This window comes from Entelurus aequoreus, linkage group LG17 (assembly GCF_033978785.1).
Source record: "Entelurus aequoreus isolate RoL-2023_Sb linkage group LG17, RoL_Eaeq_v1.1, whole genome shotgun sequence".
NCBI classification, from domain to species: domain Eukaryota; kingdom Metazoa; phylum Chordata; class Actinopteri; order Syngnathiformes; family Syngnathidae; genus Entelurus; species Entelurus aequoreus.
In genome coordinates, this window is record NC_084747.1 from 26074561 (window position 1) to 26099380 (window position 24820).

The following is a 24820-nucleotide window of genomic DNA, read 5'->3' on the forward strand; positions in this document are numbered from 1 at the left end:
TTGTTTAAAAAAATGTTATTTGGATTTTTTAATATGAATTAAAATAAGTTTTCCCCCATATTAATTTCCATATACGAAAGTCAAAACACCATTTATTCCATCCATTTTTAATATAATTTTAAAATACAAAATATTAAATATTTTTAGGTGTCAAAGAGCAATAATATGTAAAAAAAAAAAAAAGGTTAGATTTACATGTTATAATACATGTAAAAAAAAATGCATCATTATATATTTTATATAATAAGCCCCTGCGACCATAAATTAGCAGAACAGATGTTTTTAATATTCCCACACCGGAAGCGGAAGTTGCTATTTAAAGACAAGACCGCGGGCTGACTGATAGGGGGGGGAAGTATAGTATGAAAAGAAAAGAACATTTAATGAGCAAAACATACTCTAACCACTGAAACATGAGAAGCTGTTTCCGACTTTTAAAAGTTTATTTGACAGTATTTTGTACGTTTCTTTGTCCAATGTTGTGTTTTTTTCTTCCCCTCCCTCTCGGCTACCGTAGATTTGCCATGAAGAAGTCAACATTTCTACAACAACACGACACGGTGAAAAAGCAAAGGTAACAAAGTCGGACGACGAATGAAAAGTATACAAACGTACAAAGTTGAATAAAAAAAGTGTGAATGTCCAACGTATTTTTGGGTCGGGAGAGGAGAATGGAGGCGGAGTCGTCGTCGTGGATGTTTTGGCTCCGCCTGCCGCGGCTGACAAATGTCGCCTTTTTCTATCCAACATTCTTCTTCACACAAATGCAGTCGACGCCAACAAACACGACGTTATAAAAGCCATTGATGTGATTTGAAATGTTGTTGTTTTTTCTATCGCAACATGGACCTTCTTCACTCGCCTTTTTAAAGTGGGACGGAGAGCCAGCGCCAGGATCGAGCGCCATGCAGACTAAAGTAAGTCGAGATGGATTATTTATTTGTTTTGTCTTTGGAACATACATAAATACATACATGCACACACACACACACACTGTTCTCAGACCATAACTGGTTTTTCTCATGCATCTTCAATCTTGCTTGACTTGATTAGTTCTGAACACCGGTGACCAAATTCAGGCTTGGGGGCCATTTGAAGCCCAATCAATCAATCAATCAATCAATCAATCAATGTTTACTTGTATAGCCCTGAATCACGAGTGTCTCAAAGGGCTGCACAAGCCACAATGTAATATTGTGAGTCCAGTCCATAGTGGATCTAACATAATAGTGTGAGAGTCCAGTCCATACTGGATCTAACATAATAGTGTGAGAGTCCAGTCCATAGTGGATCTAGCATAATAGTGTGAGAGTCCAGTCCATCGTGGATCAAGCATAATAGAGAGAGAGTCCAGTCCATAGTGGATCTAGCATAATAGTGTGAGAGTCCAGTCCATACTGGATCTAACATAATAGTGTGAGAGTCCAGTCCATAGTGGATCTAACATAATAGTGTGAGAGTCCCGTCCATAGTGGATCTAACATAATAGTGTGAGAGTCCAGTCCATTGTGGATCAAGCATAATAGAGAGAGAGTCCAGTCCATAGTGGATCTAACATAATAGTGTGAGAGTCCAGTCCATAGTGGATCTAACATAATAGTGTGAGAGTCCAGTCCATAGTGGATCTAGCATAATAGTGTGAGAGTCCAATGGATAGTGCATCTAACGCAGTGGTTCTTAACCTGGGTTAGATCGAACCCTAGGCGTTCGGTGAGTCGGCCTCAGGGGTTCGGCGGAGCCTCCGCCGCTGAGGTCAAGACACACCCAACTCATCGTGTAAATAAAAACTTCTCCCTATCGGCGTATTATGGATACCCCCAAACAATTTTCCTTCTAATTTTCCATCTGATTTGCAAGTGTGTAATTTGTTGTGAGTTCATGCACTGTGTTAGTGTTGTTTTTTGAACAAGGTGATGTTCATGCACGGTTCATTTTGTGCATCAGTAAAAAAAACATAACTTTGTCTTGAATTTGAAAATATTTTTTTTATTTTTCACTAAAGAAGGGTTCGGTGAAGGCGCATATGAAACTGGTGCGGTTCCGTACCTCCAACAAGGTTAAGAACCACTGATCTAACATAATAGTGTGAGATTCCAGTACATAGTGGATCTAGCATAATAGTGTGAGAGTCCAGTCCATAGTGGATCTAGCATAATAGTGTGAAAGTCCAGTCCATAGTGGATCTAGCATAATAGTGTGAAAGTCCAGTCCATAGTAGATCTAGCATAATAGTGTGAGAGTCCAGTCCATAGTGGATCTAGCATAATAGTGTGAAAGTCCAGTCCATAGTAGATCTAGCATAATAGTGTGAGAGTCCAGTCCATAGCGGATCTAACATAATAGTGAGAGTCCAGTCCATAGTGGATATAACATAATAGTGTGAGAGTCCAGTCCATAGTGGATCTAGCATAATAGTGTGAGAGTCCAGTCCATAGTGGATCTAGCATAATAGTGTGAGAGTCCAGTCCATAGTAGATCTAGCATAATAGTGTGAGAGTCCAGTCCATAGCGGATCTAACATAATAGTGAGAGTCCAGTCCATAGTGGATCTAACATAATAGTGTGAGAATCCAGTCCATAGTGGATCTAGCATAATAGTGTGAAAGTCCAGTCCATAGTAGATCTAGCATAATAGTGTGAGAGTCCAGTCCATAGCGGATCTAACATAATAGTGAGAGTCCAGTCCATAGTGGATCTAACATAATAGTGTGAGAGTCCAGTCCATAGTGGATCTAGCATAATAGTGTGAGAGTCCAGTCCATAGTGGATCTAGCATAATAGTGTGAGAGTCCAGTCCATAGTAGATCTAGCATAATAGTGGGAGAGTCCAGTCCATAGCGGATCTAACATAATAGTGAGAGTCCAGTCCATAGTGGATCTAACATAATAGTGTGAGAATCCAGTCCATAGTGTATCTAGCATAATAGTGAGAGTCCAATCCATAGTGGGGCCAGCAGGAGATCTTGAGTGGAGACAAGTCAGCAGCGCAGAGACGTCCCCCACTGATGCCCAGATGAGTGGTCCACCCTGGGTCCCGACTTGGACCGAATCGGTCCCCCCGCCCCCCTTCCACAGAGGAGAGGGGGGCAGAGCAAAAAAGAAACAGCAGATCAACTAGTCTAAAAGGGGGGTCTACTTAAAGGCTAGAGTATACAAATGAGTTTTAAGATGGGACTTAAATGCTTCTACTGAGGTACCATCTCTAACTCTGGAGGGCATTCCAGAGTACTGGAGCCCGAATAGAAAACGCTCTACAGCCCACATACTTTTTTTGGGCTCTGGGAATCACTAATGACGCAGTTTTCTTGCAGGTACACATGGTACAATACAATCAACAAGATAGGATGGAGCTAGACCGTGTAGTATTTTATACGTAAGTAGCAAAACCTTAAAGTCACATCTTAAGTGCACAGGAAGCCAGTGCAGGTGAGCCAGTATAGGTATATGTATATATGTATATAAAGGTATATACAGTATATGTATATGTATATAAAGGTATATACAGTATAGGCGTAATATTATCAAACTTTCTTGTTCTTGTCAAAAGTCTAGCAGCCGCATTTTGTACCAACAAAAAGTAAACATCTAATCCCTGCACAATGGGCCAGAATAAAAACAAATGTTATAGGACTAAAATACATGTTTAATGTTGTGATAAAACTACTGAATGTTGAACAGCATGTAAGAATCAAGGGAACTGCACTTTTTTGAGAATTTTGCACATCATTCACAATCTTTATGTTAGACGAGAACACTTATGTTTTTCTTTTTTTCTAACTCATAAATAAACGCGAGCAGGAGTCAGCTAACAATGGAGCTAATGAGGGTCGATGTATTCCGCGTATAAAGCACTCTAAAAACATCCCAAAAATGTTTTATACACAAGCTGTAAGCAGTGAAGTTGTCACATTGTGTAAACGGTAAATAAAAACAGAATACAATGATTTGCAAATCCTTTTCAACTTATATTCAATTGAATAGACTGCAAAGACAAGATATTTAATGTTCGAAACTGGAAAACTTTTGGCAAATATTAGCTAATTTGGAATTTGATGCCTGCAACATGTTTCAAAAAAGCTGGCACAAGTGGCAAAAAAGACTGAGTAAGTTGAGGAAATCTCATCAAACACTTATTTGGAACATCCCACAGGTGAACAGGTTAATTGGGAACAGGTGGGTGCCATGATTGGGTATAAAAGCAGCTTCCATGAAATTCTCAGTCATTCAAAAACAAGGATGGGGCCAGGGTCATCACTTTGTCAACCAATGCCTAAGCAAATTGTTTAAGAACAACATTTCTCAACCAGCTACTGCAAGGAATTTAGGGATTTCACCATCTACGGTCCGTAATATCAAAAGGTTCAGAGAATCTGGAGAAATCACTGCACGTAAGCGATTATATTACGGACATTCCGATCCCTCAGGCGGTACTGCATCAAAAAGCAACATCAGTGTGTAAAGGATATCACCACATGGGCTCAGGAACACTTCAGAAAGCCACTGTCAGTAACTGCAGTTCATCGCTACATCTATAAGCGCAAGTTAAAACTGTACTATGCAAAGCCAAAGCCATTTATCAACAACACCCAGAAACGCCGCCGGCTTCGCTGGGCCGGAACTCATCTAAAATGGACTGATACAAAGTGGAAAAGTGTTCAGTGGTCTGACGAGTCCACATTTCAAATTGTTTTTGGAAACTGTGGACGTCGTGTCCTCCGGACTAGAGATGAAAATAACCATTCGGATTGTTCTAGGCGCAAAGTTGATGGTATGGGGGTGTATTAGTGCCCAAGGCATGGGTAACTTACACATCTGTGAAGGCACCATTAAAGGCCTACTGAAATGAATTTTTTGTATTTAAACGGGGATAGCAGATCTATTCTATGTGTCATACTTGATCATTTCGCGATATTGCCATATTTTTGCTGAAAGGATTTAGTATAGAACAACGACGATAAAGATCGCAACTTTTGGTATCTGATAAAAAAAGGCTTGCCCCTACCGGAAGTAGCGTGACGTAGTCAATTGAACATATACGCAAAGTTCCCTATTGTTTACAATGATGGCCGCATGAAGTGAGAGAGATTCGGACCGAGAAAGCGACAATTTCCCCATTAATTTGAGCGAGGATGAAAGATTTGTGGATGAGTAAAGTGCAAGTGAAGGACTAGTGGGGAGTTGAAGCTATTCAGATAGGGAAGAAGCTGTGAGAGCCGGGGGTGACCTGATATTCAGCTGGGAATGACTACAACAGTAAATAAACACAAGACATATATATACTCTATTAGCCACAACACAACCAGGCTTATATTTAATATGCCACAAATTAATCCTGCATAAAAACACCTGCGTGTTTGTTACGCTAGCTCCTAGCTCCTCTGCTAGCTCCTAGCTCCATAGAACACGCCAATACAATTCAAACACCTGATCAACACACACAATCACTCAGCCCAAAAGACCGTTCACCTAACCCAAGGTTCATAAAGCTTATATATTTTTAAAAAGTTACGTACGTGACGCGCACATACGGTCAAGCTATCAAATGTTTAGCAGCCAAGGCTGCATACTCACGGTACCTGGTATTCAGCTGGGAATGACTAAAACAGTAAATAAACACAAGACATATATTTACTCTATTAGCCACAACACAACCAGGCTTATATTTAATATGACACAAATTAATCCTGCATAAAAACACCTACGTCTTTCTTATGCTAACTCCTAGCTCCTATGCTAGCTCCTAGCTCCATAGAACACGCCAATACATTTCAAACACCTGATCAACACACACAATCACTCAGCCCAAAAGACCGTTCACCTAACCCAAGGTTCATAAAGCTTATATATTTTAAAAAAGTTACGTACATACGCAAAAAAAAGTTGCGCACATACGGTCAAGCGATCAAATGTTTAGAAGCCAAAGCTGCATACTCACGGTAGCACGTCTGCGTCTTTGTCATCCAAATCAAAGTAATCCTGGTAAGAGTCTGTGTTGTCCCAGTTCTCTACAGGCGTCTGTGTATCGAAGTCAAAAGTCCTCCTGGTTAGAGTCTCTGTTATCCGAGTTCTTCCATCTTGACTGCATCTTTCGGGAATGTAAACAAAGACGCGCCGGCTGTGTACTGTTGTTGCTGACTTCGTTCGAAAAATACGTCCATTTCGCACCGACAACTTTCTTCTTTGCTTGCTCAGCTTCTTTCTCCATAATGCAATGAACATAATTGCAACAGATTCACGAACACAGATGTCCAGAATACAGTGGAATTATGAAATGAAAACAGAGCTTTTTCGTATTGGCTTCAATGTGGAAGGCATACCCGTGTTCCCCGGGCTACGTCACGCGCATACGTCATCCTCAGAGGCGTTTCGAACCGGAAGTTTAGCGGCAAATTTAAAATGTCACTTTATAAGTTAACCCGGCCGTATTGGCATGTGTTATAATGTTAAGATTTCATCATTGATGTATAAACTATCAGACTGCGTGGTCGGTAGTAGTGGGTTTCAGTAGGCCTTTAATGCTGAAAGGTACATACAGGTTTTGGAGCAACATATGTTGCCATCCGAGCAACGTTATCATGGACGCCCCTGCTTATTTCAGCAAGACAATGCCAAGCCACGAGTTACACCAGCTTGGCTTCGTAGCAAAAGAGTGCGGGTACTAGACTGGCCTGCCTGTAGTCCAGACCTGTCTACCTGTGGCGCATTATGAAGCCTAAAATACCACAACAGAGACCCCGGACTGTTGAACAACTTAAGCTGTACATCAAGCAAGAATGGGAAAGAATTCCACCTGAAAAGTTTCAATATTGTGTCTCCTCAGTTCCCAAACGTTTACTGAGTGTTGTTAAAAGGAAAGGCCATGTAACACAGTGGTAAAAATGCCCCTGTGACAACTTTTTTGCAATGTGTTGCTGCCATTAAATTGTAAGTTAATGATTATTTGCAAAAAAAAATACGTTTCTCAGTGTGAACATTAAATATCTTGCCTTTGCAGTCTATTCAATTGAATATAAGTTGAAAATGATTAGCAAATCATCGTATTCTGTTTTTATTTACCATTTACACAACGTGCCAACTTCACTGGTTTTGGGTTTTGTATATATGTAATGTAGTAACTTTCATAATAATGAGTATAATTTCCGTATCATGATCATTTTAAGGATACGGCAGCAAATTAATTTCACAGACGCATCACAACGTTCCCTTTTCCTTCAACGACAAGACTACTAATCATGGCAGACTTGATGAGAGACAACCAAGACTACTTTGGGACAAATGATGATCCATAACCTTAAAAACTTGAACAGAAATGTGAAATATTTAAAATGTAACCTTCTTCTGATTATAATGCCCTCAACTATCAAGGCAGAAAGGAAAAGTCAACACAAGCATGGAAGACGTAAACAAAATAGTAAAATCTCTAAAACAATTAACAATAATTTCTTGTAAATAAGGAACATGTCAGAAATGTTTCATAAAGTGAGCAAAGTGTGAAAATGTAAATATAGAGAAACCTGAGAACTGTTTTCTGGAGGTTCAGTGCCAGGAAGTTACAGCTGTGCTCTAAAGGGTGAGCGCGTACACCTCGTCAGTGGCTCTAATTTAAAATTCAGCGTGAGATATTTTTGTTAACGAACAATGAAGACGACAACTTTGTTCAGAAATATTTCTCCTGGAAATATGCCGGTCATTTCAAAAACTATTTGGAAACAGTCCACAGTGCTGATAAACACAAAGCATCAGTTTTATGAGAGCCACAGTAGCAGCAGTTATGAAAACAAAACAACATTGCATCTATTTGGCTTCCTCACAAAGAAGATGATGCTGTCTTTATATAGATGCACGCATGTACCATATTTTCCGGACCATAGGGCGCACCGGATTATAAGGCGCACTGCCGATGAGCGGGTCTAGTCAGGTCTATTTTCATACAAAAGGCGCACCGGATTATGGGGCGCATTAAAGGCCTACTGAAATTAATTTTTTAAATTTAAACGGGAATAGCAGATCCATTTTATGTGTCATACTTGATCATTTCGCGATATTGCCATATTTTTGCTGAAAGGATTTAGTAGAGAAAATCGACGATAAAGTTCGCAACTTTTGCCCGGTGATAAAAAAAAACCTTGCCCCTACCGGAAGTAGCGTGACGTCACAAGCGGTAGTGCTGCTCACAATTCCCCGTTGTTTACAATGGAGCGAGAGATATTAGGAGCGAGAAAGTGACGATTACCCCATTAATTTGAGCGAGGATGAAAGATTCGTGGATGAGGAACGTTAGAGTGACGGACTAGAATGCAGTTCAAGAGACATATTTTTTCGCTCGGACCGTAACTTAGGTACAAGCTGGCTCATTGGAATCCACACTCTCTCCTTTTTCTATTGTGGATCACGGATTTGTATTTTAAACCACCTCGGATACTATATCCTCTTGAAAATGAGAGTCGAGAAGGCGAAATGGACATTCACAGTGACTTTTATCTCCACGACAACACATCGACGAAGCTCTTTAGCATGAGCTAACGTGATAGCATCTGTCTCAAATGCAGATAGAAACAAAATAAATAAATCCCTGACTGGAAGGATGGACAGAAGATCAACAATACTACTATCAGGAGACACCGAACCAAACACTGGACATGTAAATACACGGTTAATGCTGTGCCGCCTGTCGAAGCCTGGCAATGCTGTTGCTAACGACGCTAACTTAACAACGGGACCTCGTCAGAGCTATGATAAAAACATTAGCGCTCCACCTACGCCAGCCAGCCCTCCTCTGCTCATCAACACCCGTGCTCACCTGCGTTCCAGCGATCGACGATGCGGTCGGCGGCCCGGAGACGTAGGAAGTCAAGGTGAGTTCGCCGCTAGCGCGTCTGCTATCCAACAAAGTCCTCCTTGTTGTGTTGCTGCAGCCAGCCGCTAATACACCGATACCACCTACAACGTTCTTCTTTGCAGCCTCCATTGTTCATTAAACAAATTGCAAAGGATTCACCAACTCAGATGTCCAGAATACTGTGGAATTTTGTCGAAGAAAACAGAGTGTCCAATAGGGTCCAAACACTTCCGTGGACCTCGCGACGTCACGCGCATACGTCATCCTCCAAAGGCGTTTTGAACCGGAACTTCCCCGGGAAATTTAAAATTGCACTTTATAAGTTAACCCGGCCGTATTGGCATGTGTTGCAATGTTAAGATTTCATCATTGATATATAAACTATTAGACTGCGTGGTTGGTAGTAGTGGCTTTCAGTAGGCCTTTAAAGGGGTCATATTACGATTTTTTTTTCTAAATGTAAAACACTGCCTTGTGGTCTACATAACATGTGATGGTGGTTCCTTGGTCAAAATGTTGCATAGATGATGTTTTACAGATAATCTTCAAGTCGCTTTCTGACAGTCGCCTCAGGATGCGCCGTTTTGTGGGCGGTCTTATTTACGTGGCGCACCTTCGACAGCGTCTTCTCCCTGTCATCTTTGTTGTAGCGGTGTAGCGTGCAAGGACGGGAGTGGAAGAAGTGTCAAAAGATGGAGCTAACTGTTTTAATGACATTCAGACTTTACTTCAATCAATAACATCAACAACAACAACAACAAGGCCTGAAATGTGTCCCGTGAAAAACTGTCCGACCAGAACCCTAATAACTAAAGTTCCTTGGGTGAATAATGTACACTCACTACACCGGTATGTTTTAGCGCTTTCATGGCGAGTCTACTGACAGATATAAGTAAGAACTTTACACTACTTTATATTAGAAATGGCAACAGCGCAGGATGAATGTCCCATAACAAGAAGTTGGAAAACAAGAAGAAGCTTATCGACTACGGCGTCGTCACGGACTACAAAGGCGGATGCACGCAAATTTTCAGGACATATGCAGATCCCAAACACACATCAGCAGGTACCAGAAGATAAGAAAAGTTGCTTTTGCATAATATTGCGAAAAAAAATGCCAGATAATATGTCTTAGCTTTTACACACACCATAATATTACTTCTATGTTGAAACAGAGTACAATCCATCAAGCGGTGCGGCTTCATAGCTTACCAAAATCGTACTAAAACATTTTGATAGATTTTTGAGCGCCATGTGTAATGTTCTATATTTTCAGAGGAACATATAAAGTTTTGCCGTTGTTTACTGATGTCATATTGCAGTCTACACGTATCTCTTATGTGTGACTGCCATCTACTGGTCACACTTATCATTTCACCATGGACCAAATAAAATAGCTTTGTGGTCGGTAAGCACAACCAAAATTAGTCCGCAAATTAGGCGCACCGGGTTACAAGGCGCACTGTCGAGTTTTGAGAAAATGAACGGATTTTAAGTGCGCCTTATAGTCCGGAAAATACGGTATTTGGACAAAGTCTAGCTCTATTTATCTGAAGTTCATACAGATGTCGCTCACTGCAAGAACTCCATGGAGCGTACAATGGTTGATAATATGTCTGCTAATCATGTTATTTATCATTTACAACATGCTCATGAACATGTCAACAATAATATTCCCATTGCTTATGGATTCAAAGACAATACCGATCAATATATCATAAATCAACATTGGATATAGCAGTATTGTGTGTTTGGAAACGTGGTTGCTAGTACAAACCCCGTTTCCATATGAGTTGGGAAATTGTGTTAGATGTAAATACAAACGGAATACAATGATTTGCAAATCCTTTTCAACCCATATTCAGTTGAATATGCTACAAAGACAACATATTTGATGTTCAAACTGATAGACATTTTTTGCAAATAATCATTAACTTTAGAATTTGATGCCGGCAACACGTGACAAAGAAGTTGGGAAAGGTGGCAATAAATACTGATAAAGTTGAGGAATGCTCATCAAACACTTATTTGGAACATCCCACAGGTGAACAGGCAAATTGGGAACAGGTGGGTGCCATGATTGGGTATAAAAGTAGATTCCACGAAATGCTCAGTCATTCACAAACAAGGATGGAGCGAGGGTCACCACTTTGTCAACAAATGCGTGAGCAAATTGTTGAACAGTTTAAGAAAAACCTTTCTCAAACAGCTATTGCAAGGAATTTAGGGATTTCACCATCTACGGTCCGTAATATCATCAAAGGGTTCAGAGAATCTGGAGAAATCACTGCACGTAAGCAGCTAAGCCTGTGACCTTCGATCCCTCAGGCTGTACTGCATCAACAAGCGACATCAGTGTGTAAAGGATATCACCACATGGGCTCAGGAACACTTCAGAAACCCACTGTCAGTAACTACAGTTGGTCGCTACATCTGTAAGTGCAAGTTAAAACTCTCCTATGCAAGGCTAAAACCGTTTATCAACAACACCCAGAAACGCCGTCTGCTTCGCTGGGCCTGAGCTCATCTAAGATGGACTGATACAAAGTGGAAAAGTGTTCTGTGGTCTGACGAGTCCACATTTCAAATTGTTTTTGGAAACTGTGGATGTCGTGTCCTCCGGACCAAAGAGGAAAAGAACCATCCGGATTGTTATAGGCGCAAAGTGTAAAAGCCAGCATCTGTGATGGTATGGGGGTGTATTAGTGCCCAAGACATGGGTAACTTACACATCTGTGAAGGCGCCATTAATGCTGAAAGGTACATACAGGTTTTGGAGCAACATATGTTGCCATCCAAGCAACGTTACCATGGACGCCCGTGCTTATTTCAGCAAGACAATGCCAAGCCACGTGTTACATCAACGTGGCTTCATAGTAAAAGAGTGCGGGTACTAGACTGGCCTGCCTGTAGTCCAGACCTGTCTCCCATTGAAAATGTGTGGCGCATTATGAAGCCTAAAATACCACAACGGAGACCCCCGGACTGTTGAACAACTTAAGCTGTACATCAAGCAAGAATGGGAAAGAATTCCACCTGAAAAACTTAAAAAATGTGTCTCCTCAGTTCCCAAACTTTTACTGAGTGTTGTTAAAAGGAAAGGCCATGTAACACAGTGGTGAACATGCCCTTTCCCAACTACTTTGGCACGTGTTGCAGCCATGAAATTCTAAGTTAATTATTATTTGCAAAAAAAAAATAAAGTTTATGAGTTTGAACATCAAATATTTTGTCTTTGTTGTTTATTCAATTGAATATGGGTTGAAAAGGATTTGCAAATCATTGTATTCCGTTTATATTTACATCTAACACAATTTCCCAACTCATATGGAAACGGGGTTTGTAGATGATGATGAGGATGAGGATGGAGATGGTTAGCACACTTTACAAGTCTTGCAAAGTTGTCATATGGATGATGTCGCTTTGACGTCCAAGTTGTTGTTGGACTTTTAAGGCCTATTTTCCAGAAGCTTCTGGTCGCGCTCCAAATTGTACGACCGAATTTTGGATTTCCCACCGCACTTATTAGTAGAGGTGGGAGGAAATGATCCATCTTTAGATGCGTCGCAGTGTCAAACCAATGAGTAAACATGGATTTATTTATTGTAAGTCAAGTCACGCAAACACTTGTAAAATGTTGTCTGACCGCAGCAAGCCGAGAGATCCCACCAGCTCCTTTATTTTAATCGTCCACTTTTGCACACATTTCCATTCATTTACTGACTGGAACTGTTTCTTATTACAAATGCACTGGTTTGAAAAGTTGCAAGTGAGAAAGGAAAATAAATGTCCAACTGCATCAATTAAATATACATTAACAATCAAATTGTAGCTCCTGGACCGTAATCGAATGGTGAGGTGCCCAAAGACTCCCACCTCTACTCATTAATGTAAATCACCCCGGATTTCCACTGAATCCGAAATGGCCGCGGAACGTCACCGACACGCCGCTGACGTTCCGCACTCCAGCGCTAAATATACGTAATGTAAGTCTATTTTTGCCGGACGCCGCAACAAGTCCGTCATCTTTCGCTAAATTATGCCAGTGTTGGACAAGTATCTGGTTGACTTTCAAAATAAAATGCTCCGTCTTCAAGGCAGGGCAGTATTTTACACCTTGAAAGGCCCTAATGGGCGTGATTACGCGCCGATTTGCCAGATCTCAACGGAGCCGCGAGAGAACGGCGTTCAAGATTGAGTGGAAATCCGGGGTCGGTATTGCTCCCGTTGGGTATTTCCTCTGCTTCCTACTAGGGTTGTCCCGATACCAATATTTTGGTACCGGTACCAAAATGTATTTCGATACTGTGGAGGTTACCCTCCAGGGGGTTCTTCGGACCACCAAGCACCGACATGAGAGCCCGGTTCAGGGTTACAATACAGTTTTATTTGGTAGTGATTTCCCCAGGTTGCTTTCCAGTAATTGTCTTTTAGTCTCGCTCTTGCTCTCACGCCAGCTCCCGTCCAGCTCCAAAGCCGAGGCCGGTCCTGGCACACCCCGTTCCGCTGCAGGCCCGCAGGCCACGCCCCCCTCCACAGATACTTTTATAAATAAAGGGGACCACAAAAAAATGGCATTATTGGCTTTATTTGAACAAAAAATATTAGGGTACATTAAACATATGTTTATTATTGCAGTCCAAGAACAGTTTTGTCCTTAAATAAAATAGTGAACATACTAGCCAACTTGTCTTTTAGTAGTAAGTAAACAAACAAAGGCTGCTAATTTGTCTTTTGACATATGCAGTAACATATTGTGTCATTTATCATTCTATTATTATGTCAACAGTATGAGGGACAAACTGTAAAAATGTATTATTAATCTACTTGTTGAAATGGAAAATAAGCAGATATTAACAGTAAATGGACATGTTCTATTTACACTTCCGTTAAAATGTAATAATCACTTATTCTTCTGTTGTTTGATACTTTATATTAGTTTTGGATGATATTACAAATTTAGGTATCGATCCGATACCAAGTAGTTACAGGATCATAAATTGGTCCTCATGTGTCCAGGAACGAATTTCCTGAGTTTATAAACATAATATGAATTTTTAAAAAAGGAAAAAATATTTTATGACGATAAAAAATATGGATGTAATCATAGTAGTATCGACTAGATATACGCTCTTGTACTTGGTATCATTACAGTGGATGTCAGGTGTAGATCCACCCTTTTGTTTACATTCAGGATTGCTATCTTGCTGTTAGCAGTTAGCTATCATATTCTCCTACGGTGTGTAGTGAAGCATGTTTAGCTATTCCTCGTCCTGCAGTGATAATGATACTTGTAAGAAACATTCTTTATTTGTCACCATGGAGGCCAGGATTTTCGACATGGCTGTGTATTGAATGCAGTAAGGTATGTGAGATTGTTGAAATGTTGTTGAAATGTACACATCCAAGTACGAAATAAATAAATAATTGAATTGAATTGAAATTGAATTGAATAATTTTGTATATATTGTTTTTCAAATCACCTGACATGTATACTGTGTATATGCACATAATTTATCAATTTTTTAACGTAATTTTGTATATACATGTTACAGGTTGTATATATTTTATTATTGAATGTATCAAATGTGATGAATATTCAATGGACCACAATGGAAACAAGCCTTTTGGCTTTTTGTGCCATCCATTTGCCTTTTTAAAGCATTACATGGATTAAATTCTTTAAGATGTCAATAAACTTCTCAATCAGGGCGTTTCAGTGACAGCCCTTTGAGACACTTGTGATTTAGGGCTATATAAATAAACATTGATTGATTGATTGATTGATTGATAACTTCACCTTTATCTTTAGTTTTTAAGCTAAAATGCGTCCGTTCTCCCTTTTCTGTCTACACACCTTGTCTGCTTGTAAGTACTCTGTGTGTGTGCGCTGCCGAACATGCTCCTCTGCTCTTAAAACCACCAATGTCATGACGTGACAACGCGCTGTCATGCCCGTTAAAAACAAAAAATGGGGAACCGGTACTTTTCAAACTGAGTATAGTACCGTTTTTGATTCATTAGTACCGCGATACTATACTAGTACCGGTACTACCGGTAGGAATGCGTGAGCTGACATATGCAGGGGCGGATTAAGAAATTTTGGCCCCCTGGGCCTGACATGGTCTTGGCCCCTCAACCCCCCGCGCGTGTGGGCGCACACACACGCACGCACTATGCAAGAAATACTGTATACTGTGAACAGACATGCACACTGTACTGTACAGAAGAGTGCACATACTGCACACACACTATTAGGTATACCACACAGACACTGACAAGCACAGGTTTCACACAGACACAGGGGGAGGGGATAAATGGCCTAAAAATAAACATTTTTGAAAATGATTACGCCCACTTCAGTGATGGTGCATTGGGTCATTTGAGAGATATTATGTATTGGAAGTTGGTAGCTATCATGAAATAAACCCCCCAACCCACCCAAAAAACTAAATCGGACATGATTTTTGCCCCCTTTTCCTCCCTTCTATCATTAAAAATAAAATAATATCTTAGGAAAACACATTGGCATAACGGCAGCTGTGCAGCAAATTGAGGCTCAAAGTCTGTATCTATTTGTGGTTAAGCTTGAGGAGAAGGAGAAAGGTAAAATGATAACATGCATCGGAGAGCACCACAAAGAAAGGTGTAGGCCAGTTCATGGTACAAGGGCTGCATGCAGGTCAAGATAGCCCATTTCCAAGAATGCTATAGTGGCTGGACAGGCACTGGACATGTCCTGAACTCAGTGTCAGACGTGGCTGCCGAATACTTGGATGAAGTGAAGCAGCTGACAGATCTCATGCTGCCCCATCTGAAGACTGTCCTGGCCAGGCAGAGGATGGATGAGGAGACCTTCCCAATGGACCCTGTCAGTGAACAGGCTAGTAACATTGATGGCACCCCTGTGCACAACATTGGGATGGAGAGACAATGTGGCAAGGTGGACTACAAACTGAAGAAGTTGGGCACACTGAACGCAGTCAATAGGTCAATAATTTTACAGAAGAGCCAGGAGCTTCAGAGGTTTCAAGGCAGCAGCACAAGCAAAAAGGGAGGTTGAACTCAACTGGAGTAAATTCATGAAGGCAAAATTCGAGAGTAGGGCAGATGAGAAACAAGAGATGGCTCAAAGAAAGGAGAGTAAGAGACTAGACATGCTGGACACACTGAAATCTTTTGATGGCCCCTTCACGATAGTGGGGAAGTTGAAAAGTTCCTTGTGGATGAAAGTCTGCACAAGAATGCAAAGCTGCAGAGAATGAAGCTTGAGGTTCAGTTTGCCAGAGAAAGCACCAAGCTTCTGCCTAAAGTCAATCCTATCTTCACAATCCAGGTGACACTTCCCAGAAATGGCAAAAGTGCAATTCTCCAAGTCATAATGGATACTTAGAATTTTATGGTGGTGGTAAGTATTCATGAAAACAGGTAGCCTAACATTAGTGAATGGGTGAATTCTGGAAATAACCTAAAAATCTTACACAGTGCACCTTTAAGCAAGGGGTTTCTTTCGTGCTTTCAATTTTGCAAAATCATCCACCACATCATTGAAGTCCAACTCTCTTGTCAGCTCACTCTCAATTGCCATTAGAGATAACGCATTTAATCTTTTCTGAGTCATTCTTGTGCGCAGCTCATTTTTTACTCTTGACAAAAGAGAGAATGAGCGTTCTCCCTCACAGTTACTGACCGGTAGAGTGAGAAAAATCTGTAGCGCAATGTATGTATTAGGAAACGTAGGCTGTAGTCCAAAATGTATTATTGTTTTGAGCAGTCCTGAAGGGGTCCTCTCCTCATCAGTGTTGTTGAGCTGTATAAAAGATTTGAACTGTATAAGCTCCTGTCCAAGACTTTCATTGAGGTCAGATGGGTATGATTCAGTGAGAATCTTGGCCTTGTGAAGGACTGAAGCATTGGACTCTGTATCCAAAGAGAAAAGGACACTGAACAAATTGTTCAGATGTTTGTAGGCCTCCAGACGGTGATTAAGGCTTGAACTCAGTTGATCAATAGAGGCAATAAATGTCTCTATTTGAAACAGTTGCCTTCCCTCAAGCACAACATCTGGGGATGCTGATTCATCAGCAAACTTTTTACGTTTCCTCGTCCGTTCAGCCCTGTAAGATGGGGTGCTACCCAACATGTTTAAGGCTTTCTGCTCAAAATGATCAAATAGATCTCTTTGGGAGAGAACAAAGGTGCGCAGAGATTCCAGCAATCTAACTGCTGTACCAAGGTCCATGTCTGCTTTTTGAAGTTGCAGACTTGTGGCCTGAAATCTGGACAGAACAGTGTCCCAAAAGCCTGCCATGAAGGCCATCTCAAGTGAATCCAGCTTCCGCACTAGACTGTCAGCTTCAGTTCGTGTGTCTCGTTTCTCTGTGTCATCAGTGGAAATAACCTGTAGTGCTGCTTTTATTTTACTGTAGTTCTGCCACAGTGCTTTGGTAGATTCTGCACGGCAACTCCAACGCGTGTTGGATAAAGCTTTAAGTGTGAGATCTATGTTGGAATTGCCAAATACCCTGTCCCATCGGTGTGTGGATGCAGTTGTGAAGTTGTAAATAGACTGAATCAAGTCAAAATACTTAGAGACTTCATTTCCACATCTGTCAATGCTGTTGACTCCCACCAAATTCAAAGAGTGAGCTGCACATGGAATATAGTGTATTAATGGGTTGCTTTTCTTTAAGTGAGCCTGCAACCCATTATACCTCCCTGACATGTTGCTGGCATTATCATAAGCCTGCCCCCTGCAATTTGACAGCTCTAACCCTAGATTTTCCAACACAGACATGACACAGTTAGCCAAACTTTCACCTGTATGGCTAGTAATGGGCTCAAAACCCACAAAGCGTTCAACAACACTGCCCTCTTTGCTAACAAAACGGAATATGAATGTCAATTGGTCCACATGAGATAAATCTGGGGTTGAATCCACAATGATAGAGTAGTATTTGCTTGCTTGCAGTTCATCTGCTATAGCCTGTTTGGTTTTTGCACCCATCAATTCAATGAATTCCTCACAAATGGTGGAGGACAGATATGAGGTATTACCTCGACCCATCTGCCCAAACTTTCTGATGTGATCCTTTAGAAAGGGATCAAATTCAGCCAGGACCTCCAGAATACCAAGGTAGTTCCCATTGAGAGGAGACCCTAACGATTCATTTTTACCCCTAAATGCAAGGCCCCTTTCTGCAAGGAATTTAATGACTGCAACAACTCTTTGTAACACCTGCCTCCAATAGCTGCTCTCTGCCTGAAACTGTTTGAACAGGTCTGCATCAACTGTGGCACCTTTGGCGCGGTTCAAGACTGCTTGCATGCAGGTTATGTGCTCAGCACTTCGCTCATGTTCACCAAATCTTTCTGAGTGTTTCCAATCACAATAGCCTGTCACAAAAGAATGCGTTTTTGGGGAAAACAGTTTGCATGCAAAGCAGTAAACATTACCAGTAGAGGGAGAGTACATCAGCCACTCTCTTTGTACTCGTTGTCCATTGGGCAAGTGTGAAGTAAAATGTTCATTGTTTAGGCATCGGGTTTTGCCTCCTAGCCCACTGTTCCTCACAGAAGCTGGATAATGGCTGTGACGGTTGTGAAATGATTTTGCACCTCTTTGAATAAGAACTTCCTTCATTGACTCAGTGAGGGTCTCAGCCCATTTAGCGGGATCACTAGGTAGAGTTGTCACTGTAGATGGTGTTGAAGAAAGATTCAGCTCATTTTCTATGCTGTCCAGAGGTGCAGTGACCTCACATTCATCCGAGCAACTGGCTACTGCTGAATTGGTTGAATCATAAGCATCAGAAGCATTTGGTTCAGTGTCTACACTTGTAGTGGTCTCAGGATCTTGGGAGCTACATGCTAGCTCAGGTGCATTGCTAACCTTAGCTGAATTTGCAGTAGCATTTATAGAATTGCTTTCAGCAGATGTCTTTGTACTGAAGAAGCTGGAGATATTTGGAACACTCTCAAGTAAAACTGATTCTTTTTTTTTCTTTTCTTGCTGAATTTTTTTTCTAGCTCCTCCACTTAAACGTTTATGATCCATATTTCCCTTCTTTCTTTGCACATTGGCTCTTTGCCTATCACAACAGATAAACCAACTATGTGTGTGTGTGTGTGTGTGTGTGTGTGTGTGTGTGTGTGTGTGTGTGTGTGTGTGTGTGTGTGTGTGTGTGTGTGTGTGTGTGTGAGTTTGTTTGTGTGTTTATGATCGGTGCTGCTTCCTTCAAGTGTGTGAGGTGATTTAGAAAACTAGCAACCCAGCATCAACACTCCAAAGCAGAGAATAACAGCTTACTAGCATAGACAATTGAGAGCAGAGAATCAACTGATTCGTCTGATAGACAGCAGGAGAGCAGAGTGGTCAGTGATGATCGAATCAAGAAAATGTCTAAATGGCAAGGGAACAGACTGATTTGTACTGAGGAGAAAGAGAGAGAGAGCCAATTACAGTGAAATATATTCCAAAAGAGCCAAGTGACTAGCTGAAGGCAGGGACAAATGCCTTGGAGTGACCAACAAGAGTGCAAAGTACCAAATGGCAAAATGTGGAAAGACCAACAGGCAGATCTGCTTTTACCTCTTATCTTCACAACCAAAAAGTTGCTAAATGATGTTTTCAGTCGCTAGCCAGGTATGGCCAAAAGACGCGAAATCTAGCGGCAAAGTCGGTCAATCACACAGTGAAACAAATAATTTTGAAAAGATAATAATTGTACACCTTTGTGCACTTTAGTCTTCTATCTAAATATTTTCACAAAGGACACCAAGGCAGCTTGCTAGCTATGATGGGAGCAACAATGTCTGATAGACAGCAGGAGAGCAGAGTGGTCAGTGATGATCCAATCAAGAAAATGTCTAAATGGCAAGGGAACAGACTGATTTGTACTGAGGAGAAAGAGAGAGCCAAGTACAGTTAAATATATTCCAGAGCCAAGTGACTAACTGAAGGCAAAGACAACAGCCAGATACCTTAGCAGAGACCAACAAGAATTCAAAGTACCTAATAGCAAGATGGCGAGACCAACACAATAAATTGTATTAGGATTTAATTTATTAACGTTAATCTTAACAGCCAAAAAGTTGCTGAATAATGTTTGTAGTCGCTAGCCAGGTATGCCCAAAACAAGAGTCGCTAAACCTAGCAGCAAAGTTGCTTAATTGCAACACACTCTAGGATTCAGGGGAATTAAGGATAATAAAGATATTAATTGTACAACTTTTTGTACTTTTTTTCTAGTTTTTTGAGTCGCCAGCCATGTATGGCCAAAAGTCGCTAATTGAATGCCAACGTTGCTTAATCGCCAACACACTGGGACTCACTGAAGGACTGACTGAATAAAAAAGATAATTAAGATAATTGTGTACTTTTCTCTTCTGATATTTTCTCTAAGGACCCCAAGCTATCTGCAAGCAGCAATAATGTCTGACAGACAGGAGAGCAGAGTGGTCAGTGATGAATGGCAAGGGAACAGGCTGATTTGTACTGAGGAGAAAGAGAGAGAGAGAGCCAATTACAGTGAAATATATTCCAAAAGAGCCAAGTGACTAGCTGAAGGCAGGGACAAATGCCTTGGAGTGACCAAGAAGAGTGCAAAGTACCAAATGGCAAAATGTGGGAAGACCAACAGGAAGATCTGCTTTTACCACTTATCTTCACAACCAAAAAGTCGCTAAATGATGTTTTTAGTCGCTAGCCAGGTATGGCCAAAAGACGCGAAATCTAGCGGCAAAGTCGGTCAATCACACAGTGAAACAAATAATTTTAAAAAGATAGTAATCGTACAATGTCTTGTACTTTTGTCTTCTTTCTTAATATTTCTCAAAGGACACCAAAATGTCGCTATCTGCAGGCAGCTTGCTAGCTATGATGGCAGCAACAATGTACCTTAGAGTGACTGACCAACAAGAGCTCAAAGTACCTAATGGCAAAATGTGGAGAGACAGACACAATAAATTGCATTAAGATGAAGAGAACTGTTGCTATTATTAATCTTAACATCAACCAGAAAGTCGCTAAATGTCACCAGCCAGGTATGGCCAAAAGTCGCTTAATTGGCCACACACAGTAACAGAGAAACTAACAAAAAAAAGATCATAAAGATAATAGTTGTACAACTGTGTGTACTTTTGTCTTCTTTCTAAATATTTTCCCAAAGGACACCAAAATGTTGCTATCTGCAGGCGGGAGCGTGCCTATGTTCCCCGGGTCCTATGTTCCCCGGTTGTTCCTGGGTCTTTGTATGCGACCGGGGAACTTAGGACCCTTTTTCTAAAAAAGGGTCCTATGTTCCCTGCATTGTATCTGGCGAAATTGCGAAATTGTGCCCTGACCAAAACCATCCCTAAACCTAACCTGTCACAGGGCGTTGTGGAGCACTTTTTTTTGGCGAAATTGTGCCCTGACCAAAACTATCCCTAAACCTAACCTGTCACAGGGCGTTGTGGAGCACTTTTTTGGCGAAATTGTGCCCTGACCAAAACCATCCCTAAACCTAACCTGTCACAGGGCGTGCGGCAGCAGATAGAGCAACTCAAACGCGAACTTCCTTCCTTCGACAACTTAAACGCGTCTCTGTCATGCGTGTCTGCGTGCGTCTTACTTAGTCGCGCATTGGAAGCAGCGGGGAACATAGAACCCTTTTCTGGAAAAAGTGTTGTACGTTCCCCGCAGCGGGGAACATAGAACCCTTTTTTTTAAAAAGGGTCCTTAGTTCCCCGGTAGAGGGGAACATAGGACCCGGGTAACATAGGGACGGGGAACATAGGGATGACCCGCTGCAGGCAGCTTGCTAGCTATGATGGCAGCAACGATGTCTGCCAGACAGGAGAGAGTGGTCAGTGACGATCGAATCGAGAAAATGACAAAATGGGTCAAAGACCAAAAAGTTATTAACTGACAGCAGTGACAAATGTCAGACTGTAAACTTTCTCGAAAGAAAAGGACAAAATGGGAAGATGCTGATAATAACAGCAAAATGTAAAATATAAGAATTTCCAAGTAATGCTCAACTCAAGTGTGTGTGTGTGTGTGTGTGCGCGCGTTAAACTTCTTGTTGAATGATTTCAAATTATCTCTGAGTCTGAACTGAGGGAAAGGAAACCAAATTTTGAGCAGTCTCTCACGAGTTCAAAATACCAAATGAGGAGATTCTAAAAGAACAGACCGGTTTATGAAAGACTTGATGGGGGAGGGGCACAGCTAAGAATACTTGAGTGAGATTCTGTGATCCAAATTCGAGATAGAGCTTTTTGATAATGATAATTTGTCAGAGTAAGGTTGTGTAATCAAAATTTGAGAATGAGCTTTGTCAATCAATCAAGAATATTTGCATTAAGTTCTGTGATCAAAATTCAGAAACAACCTTTAATAATTGATAAAGAATATGTGAGTGAGGTTGTGTGATCCATCCAATTTGAGAATTAGCTTTGATAATAATGATTGAGAGCCTCTGGCCCTCTGTGGATCATGGCCGCGGGGCCAATTTTGCCTGGCCCCTTGGGGCCTCTGTGGGTCGTGGCCGCGGGGCCAAGTTGGCCTGACCCCTCGGGGCCTCTGGCCCTCTATGGATCATGGCCGCGGGGCCAAGTTGGCCTGACCCCTTAGGACCTCAGGCCCTCTGTGGGTCGCGGCCGCGGGGCCAAGTTGACCTGGCCCCTTGGGGCCTCTTACCCTCTATGGATCGTGGCCGCGGGGCCAAGTTGACCTGGCCCCTTGGGGCCTCTGGCCTTCTGTGGCTCGCGGCCGCGGGGCCAAGTTGGCCTGGCCCTTTGGGGCCTCTGGCCTTCTGTGGGTCGTGGCCGCGGGGCCAAGTTGGCCTGGCCCCTTGGGGCCTCTGACCGTCTATGGATCGTGGCCGCGGGGCCAAGTTGACCTGGCCCCCTGGGGCCTCTGACCCTCTATGGATCGTGGCCGCGGGGCCAAGTTGGCCTGGCCCCTTGGGGCCTCTGACCGTCTATGGATCATGGCCGCAGGGCCATGTTGGCCTGGCCCCTTGGGGCCTCTGGCCCTCTGTGGGTCGCGGCCGCGGGGCCAAGTTGACCTGGCCCCTTGGGGCCTCTTACCCTCTATGGATCATGGCCGCGGGGCCAAGTTGGCCTGGCCCCTTGGGGCTTAAGATTATTATTTTTGCAAAAGTAGTTTTGCTTGGGTCGCGGCCGCGGGGCCAAGTTGGCCTGGCCCCTTGGGGCCTCTGGCCCCCTGGGCCTGGGCCCGGTAGGCCCGGTCATTAATCCACCTATGGACATATGTGAGCAGACAACAAAGGACAATTTGCTTGTACTGGATTTGACATTTCGCACATACACATTTCCTAATCCTAATTCCTAATCTCTGGCCATGTGCTCAGGAGAGCGGGGGAGGGGAGTGTTTTGAGGATGTAATCCGGAACACGAAACTGAAGAGTGTTCTGGAAACACACCCAGTAATTCTAATGTACAATATCATTCTGTCAAGGGGTGGAACACAACAATATCCATTTTAGAACCACTCACAGTATCTGTTTGTTATGATCAGGCATGTGATTTTTCCGTCTATAGTCGGACATCCGTCTTTTTTATCGCTGTGAAAATTAAAAAATATATTTTCTGTTTTTCTTTGTTTTTTCAAACCTACAATGTGTGTTAAATGATCCGTCTCTTTGCCGTACCTGCCAACAATTACGGTTTTCCCGTAATGAGTACGTTTTTTTTGATAATCCAGTGGTAAAAACTGCGGTTTTCCATTACGTAGCGAAGCAACTCCACGGGCAGGGGACTACATATACGGAAAATATCAATGATTGCTTGGTTTACGTATAAGAACATCCATGATTGGTTGGTTGTTTACTATGATGAGTCGCGATTGGTTATGATTAGGGCAAAAGACAGTAGCTGACATTTTGTTCATTATTTTTACTGTTTATGTTTTGACATTGAATAGTTGAATCCTTTTGCAGGTAATGTGTGAATGAAGCAAAGTAATGTGTAAATAATGTCAATCACTAGATATACCATCTGTGGCTGTGAAGTGAACACTAGTAAGGTTGTAAATAATAAATAGAGTAAGCTCACCCATGTGGTTCCTGTGGATGTGAACACAAGTGGTAATTACTGTAGTGACTGAAACAGACATAGTGATTCATTTGGAGGAATGTGTTTACACTATATTGCCAAAAGTATTTGGCCACCTGCCTTGACTCACATATGAACTTGAGTGCCATCCCATTCCTAACCCATAGGGTTCAATATGATGTGGTTCCACCTTTTGCAGCTATTAATAAATGATAAATGGGTTATACTTGTATAGCGCTTTTCTACCTTCAAGGTACTCAAAGCGCTTTGACAGTAAGGCTGCAGCTAACGATTATTTTTCTATCGATTAATCTATAGATTATTATTTTTCCCGATTAATCTATAGATTATTTTTCCTTTTACCGATTATTTTTTTATTCAAAATGAAGATGAAAAAATAAATGTAGGCCAGTTTTTTCAAAAGGCATGGCTTTTATTTACAAAAAAAAGAAGTATGGCCACTCAGTCAACATTGACAACAACATGACAAAATATTCTGTAACAATGTAAACATTTAAAACTTTTAACCTTTAACAAAATTAAAAGTAGCTTATTTGCTTTTTAATGTGCAAATATAAAAGTCAACATCCAGTGCAAATCTTAATATTCTGCAATAGTATAAGCATTTCAAAAGTAAAAGTATTGCTTATTTTGCTTTAAAATGTGCAAAAATAAAGATAAACATCCAATACAAAAAAGTGCAAAACGAAATATTCTGTAACAACAGTGTAAACATTTCAACCAAAGTGAAAGTATTGCTTATTTGCTAAAATGTGCAAAAATAAAGATAAACATCCAATACAAAAAAGTGCCAATCTAAATATTCTGGAGCACTGTAAACATTAAGTATTGCTTTTAAAATGTGCAAAATAAACATCCAGTCCAACACAGTACACAATAACCAATTCCACTCATTCC

General features: G+C 41.5%; 1 protein-coding gene across 4 annotated transcripts in view; it reads left to right on the top strand.

Moving 5' to 3' along the window:
* Nucleotides 1-313: 313 nt before the first annotated feature.
* Nucleotides 314-24820, top strand: part of pdzd2 (PDZ domain containing 2) — a 138322-nt gene continuing 113815 nt past the window's right edge. For 3 of the 4 annotated variants that reach the window (XM_062025387.1, XM_062025388.1, XM_062025389.1), the window contains exon 1: nt 582-917. The gene's annotated coding sequence lies outside the window, so the exon portion shown is untranslated. The other variant, XM_062025386.1, reaches the window with a different exon arrangement.